Genomic DNA, 18,453 nt, shown 5'->3' on the forward strand with positions numbered 1-18,453 from the left:
ATGCTAAAGCAAATAATAAATATCTTCCAAATTATGATAGTGAAAAAGATAGGAATTATTTGATGTATTTTGATGCTAATAATTTGTATGGATGGGCAATGTCTCAATCTCTGCCTTATGGTAAATTAGAGTGGGTGGAAGAAAAGGATTATGAAAAGGCTTTGATGAATATTGTTATTTCTTCTCAAGAGGAATTGAATGACGAAGAAGAAGGTTATTATTTTGAAGTTGATTTGAGGTACCCGAGTGATCTTCATAATAAGCATAAAGATCTTCCTTTTGCATGTGAGAAAGAAACCCCAAAGAAAGAATGGTTAAGTGATTATCATAAAAGTTTTAATATTAAAGGTAAATCAACAGAAAAGTTATTAACAACATTCTATGATAAAGAGGGATATGTTTTGCATCAGAGAAGCTTAAAACAGTTTTTGAGAGAAGGATTGAGAGTAGCTAAAATTCATAGAGTTTTAAAATTTAAACAAAGTCCTTGGGTGAAAAAGTATGTTCAATTCAATACAGATATGAGAGCAAATACAAAAGTAAAATTTGAAGGGGACATTTATAAATTAATGAATAATGCTGTATTTGGAAAGACTATGGAAAATGTTAGAAACAGGCAAAACATTAGATTCGCAACATCTTGGAAAGAAGCTTCGAGATTGATAAATAAACCAAGTTTTGAGAGAGAAGAGGTTTTTTCAGAGAACTTTTCTGCAATTCATATGAAAAAGGAAAGTATTGTAATGGATAACCAATTTATATTGGAACAGCAGTTCTTGATTTATCAAAGATATTGATGTATGATTATTTGTATAATGACTTAAAGAAAGAGTATGGTGAAAATGTTTCATTGTTGTATCTGGACACTGATAGTTTTATCCTAGATATAAAAACTGATGATGTTTATGAAGATATGAAGAAAAATATTGGAGTATATGATACAAGTAATTTCAGCAAGAAGAGTGAGTTATTTTCCAAAAAGAATGAAAAGGTTATTGGTAAGTTTAAGGATGAGTTGGGTGGAAAAGTAATGAGTGAGTTTATTGGATTGAGAGCAAAGGCATATGCTTATAAGTATGGTGATCAGATTGATGAGAGGTTAAAGGGAATAAAGAAATATGTAATAAAGAAATCAATAACTTTTAGAAATTATTATAATTGTTTGATGAATAAGAAAGAAGAATATAGGAAAATGAATACAATAAGAAGTTATAAACATAACATATATATATAGTGAAGAAGTAAATAAAAAGGCATTAGGAGCCTTTGATGATAAGAGATTTATTTTAGATAATGGAATAGATTGTGTTCCATATGGATATTGTATGATAGAGTGAATAGAATAGATTGTGTTTTAACGATGGGAAAATGGGTTTGGGTTTTTTAAGGGCTACCGCCGCGTTTTTTCGCAATATATAAATGGTTAAACCAAGTATTAATCAAACTAAAGAGTGGAGAAAATCTCAGTCTTGGTATATAAATGGAAAACATAATGAATGTGAAAAATATCAAATAAGTCTTATTGAAAAAATAACTAAAACAAAGGTAAATAAAACAAATAAGCGAATCAATTTAAAAACTAGTAAGTTAGAGGATGTAAAGAAAAAAATGAATATCCTTGAATGGACTGAAAACTTTGATGGTTATCAATTGAACAATGAAAAAACAATTTACTATAATCTCATAATGATATGTGGCTCAGGAGGTGGTCAAACAAGAGCATTAAGAGAAGTTTATCATTTCGTAATTGCACAAAAGGGGTATCTTAAAAAATATAAAGATTCAAATGTTTTGTTTGTCAATATTTTAGATGGGGATTATTGTGCAAAGAAAATTAAACTATTGAAGGAATTTGAGAATGAACAAATGTTTATAGGTTCAATGAGTGAGCTAAACAATATGCATCGGTTATTTGATAAAGAGTGTGCCGGGGTTTAGACGTTTCAGATATTTCTTTAGAATCACCTTTAACAAATCTTTATCTTGTTGTATGGGTTATTTGAATAGAGAGCCCCTCGGTTAAAAGGGGAGACAAATAAATATACCTTGGGATAAAAAGGGGGTTTATTTTTAAGGAAAAAAAAAAGGGAATCGCTGAAAATCCTCCATTCATTTACATAGGGAAAAGTGAGCCAGAACCAGTATTCTTACCCTACTGATAGGGGAGGAGGCATTTGTAGGATGTAGGATGGGGGACTTTGTGGGGGCAGGGTGAGGGCAAGGTTTGAGTGGGTGGGTGAGAAGGAAGCATTGAAAGGGTGGGGTGAGGAGGGATCCAGAAAGGAGGGACATGAAGCTTTGAGATGGTGAGATGGGGGTTAATGCAGAAAGAGGGGATATACTGAAGAGGGGTACACATATAAGGGGTGGGGTTGGAAGGACGCAGGCGTGTAGGAGATGTAGGAGAGGGGACTGACATACATCTATACAGACATTCATATATATATATATATATATATATATATATATATATATATATATATATATATATATATATATATATATACACACACACACACACAAGATGAGAGTTTTCATAATATATAGAATATAGATGATGATAAACTTCATCCAATAATGTGATGGCGATGTTGATGATGGAGATGATTGGTACACACCTTAAATGCCCCCCCCCCTTTTCACCTCGAAAAACATGTCACACACTCCAATGCTATATATCGATATAGTACATGGTTCTTGAAAGTATTGTTGTGTCAAGGGGGGTTAAGACCGACTTGGACAGATTGCCAAACAATTCTCCCTTGGAGATTAATGCGCGCACGGGACGGGGTAGTCCAGGAGCAAAAGGCAGATATTTTAGTGAACCTGGTATTGCCGGATAGTTTTTTTTCTATGCTGTTTCTTGTAGCCTTGGGGTAGCTCTTCATGATTCGGGGGGGTGACCGTTCGTAACCCTTGAGCAATTTGCTATATTAACCCTTTTATCCTGGTTACACCCAAATGTGCCCCAAAGTACTATTTTTTGCGATATCTTGTAAATAGCTGTGACAAAAAGTCATCACATTTATTTTTCATCATTATTATTCACAAGGCAAGCATTTTACAGCTGATTTGGACACAATTTGCCCAAACTTGATGATTATTAATCCTTTCCTGGCATTCCTAGGGGATCATATATACCACAAACGTAGGCCTACATTTCCTGCTTTGATCTGTTTATCACCCATGCATATTAAGATGAAGTATTGGCTGAGAGACTTCATTAGTTAGTTAAACTGACAAAAGGTGGCACCATTGCATTGTTTCAGATATTAGAAGCACATGGCTGGGCACCACTCCCACTCTGCTGTGCAGGTTTGTCATGGAATAGGCTACCAGACTTCCAGTTGTCAAGCTTTATATGAAGTAGTTAGTAAAATAGAATGTCCAGATTAAAATACGAGACAAATTCAAATTGTATAAATTTAGTTTTTACAATGGCTTATCAAAATGGGCATGAGAATGGTTGTTGGGTGCTGCCCTCTTTTAGCAGGGAACCGTACTAATAAATGTGAACCTTTGTATGGTACTAGTTTTCAGGCACAGTTGTAAAATGCTTTGTCTCAGGTTAGAATCTAATTTTTGACTTATTTATTTTCAGGGTTGACATTTTATGGAGTCCGATCAGGAAAGATGTTTCTTCCAGTGGAAGTTTCGCTGTGAAACGAAGGAAGACCCATTAATCACCGCAACCGCTGTTTGAATAAGTAATATCATACGATGTAGCAAGATCTATGGTGATGGGAAGCATTTTGACCTTCAGGAAGCATTGAACCAGAATAGTGAACTTACTATAAAATGCCATAAAACCTGTGTGTCTACATATACAAGCAGTGGACAAACAGATCGTTACAAACGGCAGAATGACAGAGAAGTAGACTATGCAATACCTCGGAAAGTCACAAGACAGTCCCTGTCAAAACCTGGTGGTGAAACGTTCAACTTCCGACAGCACTGTCTATTCTGTGGGGATCATTGTGACATTGAAAAGGACAAAATGCACCCATCTAGGTGGAGAGCAGCATATTTATGTTGAGAAATTGACACAAAACAGTCTTTTCTGGAGGTATGTGAAAAGAGAAATGATGCTGCTGCAGCGAGTGTTCGACATCGTGTTGAAGGGGCAGTCAGTGATCTGCAAGCGGCAGATGTCCGTTACCACGCTGACTGTCGGCAGAGGTTTGTTAATTATTAAGTCATTATTCTATCTTTTAAGTTGTTTTTGGTTACCTTATTTGTGACTAAAGTAAGGATGAGGTGCTTACTGTGCAATCATATGTTGTCTGTGTTCAAATTTTATGTCCTGGGTTAAAATAGCCCGGTAAGGGTTAATACTGAGTAATTCACAATTGTCTTATATCTTAAGTCGTTTTTGGTTACATAATTTGTGAATAAACATCGACACAAGCAAATGTGATGATGTTGGTTGGGTTTATTGCAATAAATAGTGAAAAAAACTGATTTTTTTTTCATTATTTATGCGTTTACCGGCACAAAAGGGTTAATATAGCAAATTGCTCAAGGGTTGCAAACGGTCTCCCCACTGAATCATGAAGAGCTACCCCAAGGCTATAAGAAACAGCAAAGAAAAAAACTTCATCCGGCAAAACCAGGTTCACCCCCACTGCTCCCGGACTAGGGGCAGCAAAGCACGTTCCAGACACCCTCACCAGGATGGAGGATAAGGGTTTATACTCTAACCCACAATGAATCGACAGACAAAAGCAATCTTAATAAATAGGCGTTTAATGGATATGTCAAGTATTCATAATAGGGATAAATCAAAGCATGAGGTAATGAAACGTGAGGTCATTTACAGCCTAAAGTTGAGGTGCCTCGACACACAGTTACAAAAACGGACAAGGGGAAAAGACAAAACAAAAGAAAAATCCCTCCTTTAATCTGGCACTTAGCTTCATCAAGAGATGATCCTTTTTGGAGGTTGACGATCGAACTGCGTCGTCCTGCAAGGAAACCTCATGCCTCGACCTCGCAAGATGGCGCCAAGCTGCTCTCTCTCAGCGGGAAACATACGTGAGGTATTCTTGTGGCGGTATTCAACGCCAGGGCTCAGAAACCGCTGTACAGCTTCTTTTCACGAGCGAATATGCTGACCGTTCCTCTCTTGCACCAGGTCCGTTCACCACGATCGCCCAACTTCCTCCTCAACCATACAACGAGATGATTTCTGAGGCCCCATGAGAAGGCCACGAGGCACGCTCTTCTTCCCTCCTCAGAAAGATACACACTTTACGACTCAGCCGAACAGTCAATGGCGAGCGTTTTGCTCCAGTGTGCAAACAAATTCACCTCAGCACAAACACGAGAATCAACCAGCCTTCTTCACCGTGTCGAGGGGAAGCGAGAGAGCTATATCCTTTTGCCCCCAATCGCATACCTCATACACTCTCTTCTCCGCCGAACCTTTTGACATCATGCTCATCCATCATCCACCCCAGCGGCGTGTTTTGCTCATTGACATTCCTGGAGGTGGGGTTTTTGCCTGCTTGGAACATTCGGCTCATTGTTGTTTTAAGGACGCGATTCCTTTTTATCACCAGTCTTGTAAATACAAAACATAGGAAAAGATCACACGGGGCAATCACATATTGGGAGAAATTAGCCCTATCCCAACCTAATTAACACAGCACCACCCCCCCCCCCCCCAATACAGTGACATGTAACAACTTAAGCTGAGAGTTTCCCTTCTTAAGTTACGTCAAAATGGCTCCTACCCCGTCCACGGACCATGCTACCCTATACAACCCTACCTTTGCTATGAAATCCCTCCATCTACCCCACAAACACAACAGTCTTATAAATGGGATTTGTTTTCCAAGTCTTCAAATGTATAATTAAATTTAAATATAGGTTTGAAGAGGTTTAACCCTTTGAACCCGAGCAGCCATTTTACCAACCGTTATTCAAACCTCCATATACCCGAGCGGACAAGTTTTTCTTGAGAGAGCCCAGGGTGGGGGAGCCGAAAGTGTAAGGAGCTCAGAATTCAAAGGGTTAAGGTTAAAGGCATTTTAAGAAAATAAATTCTGGGTTTTACCACCGTTTTACCCAGCGTCTATTTTACCACCCTAACAAACGCGCTACATTAGATATTCGTGCCTGTTTTATGTACATTATGAAGTCCTCAAAAACAGCTAGTTTTCTGATTGGAATGATTTTCAATTTTGTTTGACTGTGAGGTAGACAAACAGAGTAAAATAAATCTCACTCCTCCCTGGGCATGTGCAAAGGTGACAAATTTACAGCCAGTGTATGGTGAAACAAAACACTTGTCTTCATATTCATGTTCCGATATGGCAAATTACAGGACCACCAACATGCTGGAAGGTGAGCCCAAGGGTATAAAACCCACATCCTTGCATGTGGTTCAAAGATCTCTATATCTGTCTCTTTTTGTCTCCATGTGTCTGTGTGTCAGACAGACAGACTCTCTCTCTCTCTCTCTCTCTCTCTCTCTCTTCTCTCTCTCTCTCTCTCTCTCTCTCTCTCTCTCTCTCTCTCTCTCTCTCTCTCTCTCTCTCTCTCTCTCTCTCTCTCTCTCTCTCTCTCTCTCTCTCTCTCTCTCTCTCTCTCTCTCTCTCTCTCTCTCTCTCTCTCTCTCTCTCTCTCTCTCTCTCTCTCTCTCTCTCTCTCTCTCTCTCTCTCTCTCTCTCTCTCTCTCTCTCTCTCTCTCTCTTTTGGACTCTCTGTCTGGCACTCTGCTCTCCAGCCAGTGAATGCTCAGGCTGAATCGCCATACTTCGCTTCACGTCATTGATTCATCCGGGCTGCTGTTGAATCAGAGTTGTGCAGAGACGCCCGGCCACAGGGATTTGACATGACGTTTGCCTTCCTGTTTATTTTCCGGGTCATTTGTTCAAGTCATCGCCTGTCCCCACTGTTCATTTAAGTCATTGTGTTGGCGCCATTAGCAGGGTTTTATTGGATGATAGGCTTGTGTCATTCCTTTCCCTTTGTCATTATCTTGTACAATGGATTCGTCCACATTTTGTTGTCTCGACTATCCATGTCATTACTTTAAATAAACCATATTATTTGTAACAAGTGTCTTTCTGCCTTTCACTTCACACATGTGGGAAAGACCGCCGGGTTCAGCCATATTGAAAACCTAAGATGTTCTTGTGCACATTATATTAAATTGTGATAGAGACTCCCATTATTAGAGAGTTGAGAGGAATACAAGCGCTGCCCAGTCACAGTGACGTAAAAATCATTCTGCCATTTCTGGAGATGTTAAACCTTCGGCTCAGATGGTAATCATGGACTCTCTGACACAACAATATTAAAGACTTTCAGAGCCTATTTTAAAGAGTCAAGAGATGTTCATTTGCTGGTAATGCGGAATTGTAATTGGAAGAGAATTGCACAACTGAGGGTGTATTTTGAAAAATGCTTGATCAAGGAGGGTTTTTTTGGTTCTTGTTTTCTGAAATCAAAGAAACCAAAAACTCAGTCAAGAGAATGGTGGTTTAAAATTAATTAAAGGTCAGTGATGTAACTACAGGCAAGGATGCATTTGTAGTGAGGTGAACATGGCAATCAAATGCATTGGCGAATGACAAGCGAGTGGAGTTCAGAAAAAAAACAACAACACGTGTTATGTGCATGTGCAAACAGGAACCTGTCTCATAGGTGTATTCTTTCTGTGCCATGTGAAGCCTTCGAGAGTAATGGATGATAACGCTGCCATCATCATTGGATGACATCACCAGCGCAGGGACTGGAATCTCAGTACCTTTCCTGTTTGGACAAGCACAAATCAGAGACGAGCCATATCAACCTGTCGCTTCACAGATGGGTTTATTCAAAAGATAGTATGTTCACAAACATATTGTTAAAATTCAATGTGACTGTACATCTATGGATGACATCACAGCCGACATTTTTCCAGGGCTCCAGTGCCTCAAGATTTGGCATGACATCACTGTCGCAGAGCTCTGTGGGGTTTCCTGAACATCTTTTCCTGCATCCATTGACAGTTTGCGGGCTTTGATTTGCTCTACCATGGCTTTGTCATTTACAACACAGTCCTCCTGTTTGGATATCCAGTGCATGAAGGAACACCACTGGAGATTAAACACAGCTTCCATTAACAGTTTCTTTGCTCTCATTCCTCCATTGTACAATTTCTCCTTCAGAACAGCTGAAGTTCTAACACTGCCATATACACCAGACAATTAGCAAATCATCAATCCCTGACACGTGATACATTTTTCCCAGGAGAGACAGATAGTTGAGTGAAATGTGGAAACCTCCCATGTGCATTACTGTGCCTTCAAATTCTTCTGTTATCTGCCACAGGAAGGAATGATTTCACTTTTATACAGATAGAACAATTGCGTCATTATCAAATGTGATGCTACTCTTACTGTGTCCAAGATATTCAATCATGGACTACACTGTGGTCATGACTATGTGAACGGTGTTGAACTCTATTGGCAAGCGACATATTATTGGGCAGTAGCTGATAATGGTGATGGTTCGAACTGCAGCTTGACCTTTGTCATTGAAGTCACGACAGCCTGGTACTTTCTGCTTGTCTGTATGGAAGAGTTCCACCTCAAATGGCATTACTGGGATCATCCTGAACAATACCCAGGCATGGAAGGAAGCAGAATGCAAATTCCCAATGCAGGTGAACCAGTTTTCATGCAGCATCCGCAAGAAACTTGTAACAGCAGGTCGCTTTCCATAGGTATTGTACTCATGTACTTGAGTACATTGTCGTAGTTTCAAGTGACTGGGTCCTTTTTGTGTGGGCTTCATAAACTGGTTGATGAGGTGTTGGGCTCAGCAGACCTCATGTGCAGAGAACCAGCATGGGTTAGTTATCCTCTTTCAATCAAGTGTATCTTTTTTATGTCATTATTCTCTGCTGCAGCTTGGACAAAGACATGTGGTGAGATTTTGGCTTGTACAAGCATCCAAACAGGTCAGACTTCGACAATATCTCTTTTGCAAGGCTGATATCCATTTCCCCAATGTCATCATATGTGCCATGGCGTCCCATTTTGCTGAGCATAGTGATGAGCTGTTTGTATCTCATCATATGGAGGATTGCATTTCCCAGGGCAGCATTCTTGGGAATGTTTTTGCAAGCATGGGATGCACAGTGCACAATATCCTGTGCAAGCACGAGATCTCATCATTCATCTGAGGAGTTTCTAAATTCTGGCAATAACAGCTCATCTTCACCTTCCTTCTCTGGTTTGGTGTTAATCCAACGTAGTAACCACAAAAGACCATCTGGAATCAGATCTTTTAATTTTGTCAGAGTAAGATCATTGATATTATGTGGCTAAACTGGTATGCCTTGACAATTGGTGATCTCTGACATGATCAATTTGGCAGTGAGATGCAGCAGCCTAACACTGTCATAGCCATCCATCGCAGTTGTGAGTTCTTCATGAGTTCCAGGAACTTCTTTAGCTGCAGCAATTACATATTGCTGGGCAGAGTTGATGACATCTTGAATAGATATTGAGTTTAAGTACAACAGCACTGACCTTTTATGGTCACACAACTGATGGAAAACAATGTCATTTCCAAAGTGCTTCTCCAGTCGCAGTTTTAGCCTTTGGGTGGCTTAGCTTTCTGCTGCCATCCCATTGCTTGCAATAACATTTTGTATCTGCTCAGTAACTTTGACATGTCAAATGCTTTTCTGTCATACAAGTCAGTTGTGATCTCTTCAGCCAATTATCTGAAGGCTACATCATACAAGATTTCTTTTTCACCTTCACGAAACATAGAAGACTTCAGATTGACCTCGCTGATGTATGAGGCTCTGTGATATCAGGCTTGAGCTGCCATCAAATCATTGTTGACAGCAGCAATGATCATCAGCATGTCATCATCACCTTTTGCTTTTGCTGCTTGTTTGATTGTGTTGCATGCTTGGAAATTACGAGCCATGACCATCTCATTTACCATCTTGTGTGTTAGATTCCTGCAAAACAAACATTTGGTCCTGTCAGTGGGTCTTCCTCGACACTTTGACACCCTGGATGGCTCCATCATACTTGTATCGGCACTAATATTCCGTTGTGTTTCTGAAGATGCTGCTGTCTGGCTGTGCACATGACCGTGCTCAAGTTTTCTTTGCTTGTCCAATGTTCATAACTCTTGGAATGCCAGTGTACATCAACACTTGACAAACTGTCCAGATCTGGTATGAGACGTTCACATATTTCATCCTGACAGAGTTCCAGAGCAGCAACAAACTCTTGTATGGAGGTCTCCCTCTTCCCTTTCTCAGAGTCTCCTTCGAGTCAATCTGGCAGAACATGCATTTGTCAAGTTTGTGAGCTTCTTTCTCTTGATAGTGTACCAGCAGGGACCCACGGACCAGAGTTCCATGGAAAACCCTCCAAATTTTTGGGTGGCGTCTGGGCAACGAAGCGCTACCTCGCATGCTCCCTGAAGTTTATGTTTAATGCTAATGACCCAGTGTTAATTTTAATCATCCGCACACTTATTGCCAAAGAAATAAAATAAATGTTGCGAATTTGCATTCTCGGCGCATCACCTTTATGTGTACTGTATTGGCGTTAGTTATGCTTTGTGATGGCGAACAATAATGAAAATCGGTTAAAAAACAGAAGGTTTATTTCAGTTACAGATCGACGGGGTAAGAAGGGTGGTTGGGGGCCACTGGTAAGTCAATTCTTAACTCACTTGGACTTTAGTTGGGTAAGCTTATGCAATCGAGCAGTGAGTGAGTGAGTCAGTGAGCGAGTCCGTAAACACTTCAGTCATTATCACTTGAAACAAGCACATGATTTTGATGAAACTTGGCCACAAGCTTCACATCTGGTGCCGAACGAAGGTGTATTGAGCATATCAAAACTTGCGCTCATTCATGGGGTCTACGTGGGAGGGGGGGTAGTTTAACTCCCCAAAATAGGTACTTACTCTCTTCTCCGAAACTACGCACGTGATTTTGATGAAACTTGACCACAACCTTCATCACCCATGTTGTATATATGTATATATTGTTACGAATTTGGGAATTCGATTGCACACAACATTCAGGTTCCTTTTGTCAGCTATGTCGATAAGTGCTTGTTCCCGAGATAGCTCACCTTCCATTGTTTAAATGTTTAGAAATCGATTAGATGCGCTGCGGATCGATTTAATAGTTAGGGAACGAAACAATGGAGACGTCCCTCCCCCTCTTTTGCGAAGAAGAAGAAGAACCCTGCCGTCCCGTGATTCATGATGTCAACAACTCCCTCCCACCCGTGGCTGAGCGAGGGATGGAGCACGAGGGCATGAGTCACGCCGGGAGCGGGGGAAGGGCGGGAGAAGGATAAGAGGAGATCTTTTCTTTGTTTGTGTGCGGAGTTGGAGAAGGGAGTTGGAGTAGTAAGCTTTTTGCTTCGGCAGAGCGTAGTCGCTCAGCAGACCTTCGGGTCCTGTTTGGCTTGGGTTAGAGTCGAGGCCTTCGGAAGCTTTTTGCTTCGGCTGGCTCAGTGAGCTTCGGCTGAGGCCTGGCTCGGAAGGAGGCTTTTTGGAGGCTTTTTGCTTTGGTGGTTCAGTTAGCTTCGGCTTCTGTTTGGCTCGGGAGAGCTTTTTGCTTCGAGCTGCTTTGTTTTGGAAGGAAGTTGAGCCGGTTGCTCGGCTCGAGCTGGGAATGGTGGCTTCTTCTTCTTTTTGGTTTGTGGAGCTCTTTGTTCTCCATTTTGGTTCCCGGCTTGATGCGACTCATCGACCTCTTCTTGAAGGTGGTTCCTCGGGGAAGCGACGCATCGATGGGAAGGATCGGCGCCTCGTCTCACCAGCACGTGTTGAGAAGCGCGGGAGGATTCGCGGGAGCTCAGTAAGGATCGCAGCTCATGGCGATTGGATCCAGCTCGCTCTCGCTGGAGCCCGGGTCCGAACAACTTGAAGACCACACGAGGTGGAGAGGTTCTAGATAGGTTCTGGGTTTCAGCTCACTTGTCCTCCGAGCTGGAACTCGTTATTAAAGGCCTCTGCCACCATTTCTTGGGTGTGTGTCTGTGTGCGTACGTGTGTCAGTGTGCGTACCGTCTAATAAGTCGGAAATTGTTAAGTGCTTTGTGTGCTGTAAATGTTTGCATTGCATTTCGTATAGACGGTCGTAGTTCTTTTGTCGTGCTTTTGTTGCTTGTATAATTGCATACGTGTTTTGCCTTTTTAAATTGCATATGAGCTTTATTATAATAAATGTCCTTGTGTGAATGTAAACCTGTTTGTTGTGTCCTCTTCCCTTAATTGAGCTGCCATCTTGCACTCAGAATATAGTTGGTTTTTAAATAGCCGGTAAAGTGATCGGGTCCAATGGGACTGCGCGATAATACCCCGCTCGGTTATCCCAAAAGGAAGCGAGCTGCTTTAGCGGCTCGTTTCCAAGCGGTCCCGTTGAGGTACAATCTCTCGGAAACCTACCCGCGCGAATAGTTTGGTAAATCGAAGATTTGGCGATCGGACCCTGTAGCGCGGGTCGAGTGCGGACATGGTTGTGGTGTGGTTAAAAACACACCCATGGCTGGTTTCCGGCGTTTATCCAGAAAGCCGCGACTTGATTGTCCGTTCGGTGCGTGAAGCGACCACTTTTGGCTCAACGCGGTCGCTCGCACGCCGACGGGCGGGAAATCTACAATATATATATATATATATATATATATATATATATATATATATATATATATATATATATATATATATATATATATATATATATATATATATATATATATATATATATATATATATATATATATGAGTTTGAGCCCTTGTCATGCCGTGAAATAACACCACATGGGTTGCCTCAGCCTACCATCCTTCCAAGGTTGGCAAACTGAGTACCAAGTTAATGGAATAGGGGCCTCTGCATTTGTGGCACAGCCATGCTTGCAGTAATGATTCAACAAGTAGCCACAGGCTGCATACAAAATATTACGAACTCAAGGAAACAAACTTTATTTAATGTTCTTCATAACTCTTTTATTCATGAAAATAAATGGCACAAAAACAAAGAACAATCACGGTAATGAAGGGTAGTGTTTGGACAAATTTTAAAGTTGAAGTCGCTAATCCCATTTTCCCCATTACCCCCTAACTTTACGGTTAGCGGGGATTTTCAAGAATGTAATCCCCGACCCCCGTGAACGGCAATGCTGTCCTGCATGTACTTTAACACTGCATGAGTTATCATGTTGTTGGAACTCTCTATTTGCATTTGATTAAGTAAAGAGAACTGCCATTGGTGAAGACGTTGATGGATTCGTTTTCACAACTGTAAAACACGCAAGTCGATTTCATAAAGAAGAGATCATGAGTGTCTTAAATTTTGCAGATGTCATTTCCCTAATTTTCAACTCTTCAAGTTGTCCAAAAGTTTCTAAGCCAAACAGAATCATCTGCAAAACTGTTGGCCAACACATCATGCAGATATGATAAAGTTCATGATGTTCAATGTTAACGGTGAAATTAGAACTGCCAGCAACAATACCTTTGAAAATGTTTATGATTTCCAGTATCTTGGATCCAATATTAAGAGTAGTAAACATTACTTCTTTTAAAGTGAGAAAGGCCCTCGTATGGGGAGCTTCGATAAAGATGGATAAAATATGGAAATCAGAATTGCGACAAAATCTCAAAATACAATTCTTCAAAGCAACAGTCAAGAGTATTGTTGCGGCTCTGCGAAGCCGGCACTCCAACAAGGCAATGGCACCAAACATACAGTGGTCCCAAGATATTACCCTCACCAAAGGAGAAGGTATTGCATTTGGGTCCTTTTGTTTGTTTGTCTGTCTCTTTGTCCGCACAGAACTATCGTGTTTTTCTCCGCAACCTCTTGTCGGATCGAGCCAAAATTTTCACCACAGTAGCGACTACTCGTGTAGAATGTTTTGATGATAATTATGACGTCATAGGTTACGTTGTGTGGCAGCAATTTGGAAAAAAACTGAAAAACGTTGGACCTCTATCTGAAACCATACCAAGAAAGAAATTGAAACTTGGCACATGGCAAGTGCTCCTCATGGGAATGTGTTTTTTTGTGATGACGTAGGTGCCTTCGTTACGACGTCACAATTGTACGTGCAGAATGCTACATATGATCAGTATGAAATTTTTTGAGTGTCACCTTCGGATAAAATGGTCCCCAAATTTTTTTTGATGATGTCATCGGTCATGTGATTTGGCAGCTACACTGTTTAAAAGAAGAAAAAAAAAACCTTCAAAAATCTTCTCTGAAGTGGCCAAACAGATTGAGGCAAAACTTTTGCACATCTGACCAACTGCCTATCTATGAGGAACAAAAGGTTCACAATATGACATCATTGATCACATGGTTTGGCAGCCATATTGGACTTACCTGAAACCGATAATAAAAATCTTCTCCAGAACGGCTGGACAGATCAATGGGAAACTTCATAAAAAGAATGTTCTCCAAGCCTTGGGTGTACAAGCTTGTTCAGGAATAAATGATAGGTAACATGGTGTGGCAGCCATATTGGATTGAAGAAATATTAAATAATGTTTTCTCTGGAACCGCTTAATCAATCAATGTGAAACTTCACATTTATGATCGAGTAATGATGGGGAATAAATGTTTTAAATTTTGACTTAATTAGATGCATGGTCTGGCAGCCAGAATTATTTAATTTTGTTGATCTGGGTTCTTTCTGATTTGAAATTTTTATTTATTTATTATTATTATTCTGTTTTTAAAAAAAATATGGTTCACTGGGCTGTTTCTGGATGGGCTTGTGGGTAGAGGAATAGCAACTGAAATGCAACTCCTATCCAGGCTCCTTTTGACTTCATCTTTGCTCTTTGCATTTTGCTTGTTTGGGTTCCTTCTGATGACTCCAATGCTGGACTGCATCTATTTGGTCTTCCATTTCATTTGAATTTAATTTATTTTAATCCCATTCTAAATTCAATTGAATAATAATAATAAACGTCATGGATCAGAGTCAGGTGTCCGATCAAAGCGAAACGTCTTGGGACTCGGTGATCAATGCCAGCAATTATAAAGTGGCAGTTTTAGTTATGTCTCTTATTAATTACGTAACACACCAGTACACAAACACCACACAAAATATACCACACAAATCTACACAAACACGACACAAAACAAGGCCTGGCAATGGTCTGCAATCTCTGATTGCTATTTTTCTTGCTTTACTGTGTACTAATTGGAGGAACTTTTGATACATCTTTGGCAATGACATTCTTTTACCGACCCGGTACAAATTGGGTGAATTTTTGACCTCTACATGTTTTCGATAGATCGGCCCCTTCACGATTTTAGAACCACAATTTTGAAACTCGATACTATCTTGCTGCAATTTCAGAGATAGAGGTGCAAAGTTTTTCAGTTTTTCCAACATTACTGCCACACCACATGACATATGACGTCATAATTATCATAAAAACATTCCACATGAGTAGTCGCTCCTCTGGTGCAAATTTCATCTCCATCCGATGAGCGGTTGCTCAGAAAAACACGAAAGTTCTGTGAGGACACGTGACCTCAACATCCTCACCACAAACATGTATAGACAAGATAGCAGAATCCAAGATGTCATTGAAAGCCTGGATCTTAGTTTTGACCCAGGCAACCCGTAATCCCAGCAGCCCCGACTCCGCATTCAGTACCTCGAGTGCCCCCAAAAGGATATCTAAAGTCTCCACAAAGATGACTGCATCATCTACGAAATCAAGGTCAGAGATCTTGACATTCCCAAACGATGCACCGCAGCTTGATCTCTCCGACATCCTCCCCAGACTCCAGTCCATACAAGTGCTGAAAAGTATGGTGGCCAGTACACACCCCTGACTTTAGAAAATATGGAAGAGGGAAGAAATGGTAATTGCTCCAACGTGGCAGAAAATCTAAGGGGGTGGGGGGAGGGGAAAAGAAAACGTTTCTATATCTTTTGTTTTGCTGATGTGAGCCACATTTACTGATGTGAACTGTGCTAACTCTTGTTTTTTAACTAATTCTGCTGCTCATTACAGCATAACCAAACAAAGATAACGTCAGCATGGATAGCTGTCTTGAAGAAAAATAATCCTGGAATATAATATATGGTGTTGTTCGAATGTTTTGTGTACTGGTGTGTTACGTAATCTTGCATGCTCATCAAAAACAAGTACAGACAAGATAACAGCATCTAAGATGTCATTGAAAGCCTGGATCTTAGTTTTGACTCAGAAAACCCGTAATCCCAGCGGCTCCGACTCCTCATGCAGCAGCTCGAGGGCCCCCAAAATATTATCCAGTCTCCACAAAGATGACTGCATCATCTGCAAAATCAAGGTCAGAGATCGTGACGTTCCCAAACGATGCACCGCAGCTTGATCCCTCCAACATCCACCCCAGAATCCAGTCCATACAAGCGCTGAAAAGTGTGGAGCTTGTACACACCCCTGATGAACTCCAATAACAGCTGGAAATAAGTCTGAGATGGTATCAACACATCTCACAGCACTCTTCGTACTAGAGTTTCGTTCAGACATCAGATTGCTTAGTTTTGGTGGCACCCCATGAAGACCAATAATTTTCCAGGGAGCATACTGAATCACTGAATTGAACGCTTTGCCGACATCAACATTGGCTGCAAGCAGCCCCTGCCGAAACTCTTGTCTGCTTTTGGTGAGGACCAGAAGGGCAAGGATACAGTCAATCGTTGACTTCTTTGGTGTAAAGCTTGACTGCTGTGGGTGCTGGTGCTCAAGGAGATGATGGCAAATCCTATCAATAATTATCCGAGCATGGTACCTTGCCCAGCACTGAGAGCAGCGACACCCCTCGGTAGTTGTTGCCATCCTGGCGATCACGCTTCCCTTTCCAGAGAAGGATAACAAGGCCCCTCTTTAAATCAGTTGGGATGATGCCTGTATTCCATGCAGAGCACAGAACTTCATGCAATTACATGAGTACAGCATTTCCACGAGCCTTGAGAAGTTCAGCACCACAGATCCGAGGGGCTTCACCCCATTTCACCTGGTTCATCGCAGCCTGTGTTTCCACAAATGAAGATGGATCACAGTTGATTGGAGGGTCAGCAATCGGGATAGTAACACCCCTGACATCCAACTCAACAGCTGGTGGACCGGGCTGGAATAGCCACGCAAAGTAACTGGCCCAGCCAGTCTTCACTTCAGTCTCCTCTGTCAAGATCCCACCACCCTCCACTCTGACTGTAGTACACAAAGAGATGGGAACGGAGGAATGCAATGCGCAAATTCCCCTGTAAGCAGGACGAGAATCACTTGAACACAGGTGATGCTCTACCCTCTCACAGATTCCTCACACATCAGCCTCCTTGTCCACCCTCAGCAAACGTGCGGTTTTACGCCTCAACTCCCTGAACAGCTCAGCTCTCTCATTAAGCCTGGCCCTGTGACTGGTCAATATTATCCAGTGTCCCTTGAGAGACAAAATTCTTCTTCACCTGACTGTGAGTTCCAAGACATCCACCGGCAGCTTGAAGGATGGTGGTCTTGGAGGCACTCCACAACTTTTCAGGCTTCCCCAAAGCACCCAAACCCACCAAATCACCACTCAGCCTGTTGTCAAACTCCTCAGTTACCCTCTCACCCTTTATCTTGCCATCATCTAGTTGAGGCTGGGATGGTGCTGTGCCTTTGGTGATAACCAGGAAGGTCACTGTCCTGTTCACCAACACTTGCGAGGGAATATTAAAGAGATTTACTTTTGCAAGTGAGTCTCTCTCTTTGTACCTCTTGTTTGCTAACAAGAAACATAGTTCCCCAGAGCTTATGAGATGGCACATCGTCCATCCATCTGTCCATCCATCCACAAACATTTGCAGCTTCTGCTCTGAAACGACACACAATTTTAATGAAACTTCGCAACCGTCGTCACCCGGTATGCACCATGGCTTGTTCACAGCATTCATAAAATTTGTGGACTGAGGGATGTTCGGGGGGAGTTTTGGGGGAGGGGGGCTGTATTTGCTTTCTTTTCTGAAAATATGTATTTGCTTTCTTTTCTGAAACCACACACACATTTTCGATGAAAATTGACCACAACCTTCATCACCTGCAATGGATCAAAGTTTGTTCACAGCATTAAAAGAAAACATCCATAGGTATACACATTCTTCTCCGTCACATATTTTATGGTTCATTCATGCCTACCAGTGGTTCTGTGGTAATCTTATCCAGCCGCTACCCAGTGAGCGCCCAGGGGTATTTCCCCGATGTATATTTTCTTATCCAGACACTAAAACACCCAGTGGTATTGCCTCTATGTTTTTCATTGCCTTATCCAGACACCCAGTGGTATTGCCTCTATGTTTTTTTTATTTTTATGGATGAAACACTCATGGAGGACCTTGAAAGGTCAATCTCATGCAAGACAGACATTACAAGGTACATATGTACGTTTTTAAAGCATTACAAAAACTTTATTGGACAATGCAC

General features: G+C 41.3%; 1 protein-coding gene across 1 annotated transcript in view; it reads left to right on the plus strand.

Moving 5' to 3' along the window:
• Positions 1 to 4,630, plus strand: part of LOC147029350 (uncharacterized) — a 33,227-nt gene extending 28,597 nt beyond the window's left edge. The window contains exon 3 of the transcript XR_015055705.1: positions 3,602 to 4,630. The gene's annotated coding sequence lies outside the window, so the exon portion shown is untranslated. The remainder of the gene's footprint in view (positions 1 to 3,601) is intronic.
• The last annotated feature ends 13,823 nt before the right edge of the window (positions 4,631 to 18,453 follow it).

This window comes from Eptatretus burgeri, chromosome 3 (assembly GCF_056783735.1).
Source record: "Eptatretus burgeri isolate ZD-2024b chromosome 3, Ebu_testis_v1, whole genome shotgun sequence".
NCBI classification, from domain to species: domain Eukaryota; kingdom Metazoa; phylum Chordata; class Myxini; order Myxiniformes; family Myxinidae; genus Eptatretus; species Eptatretus burgeri.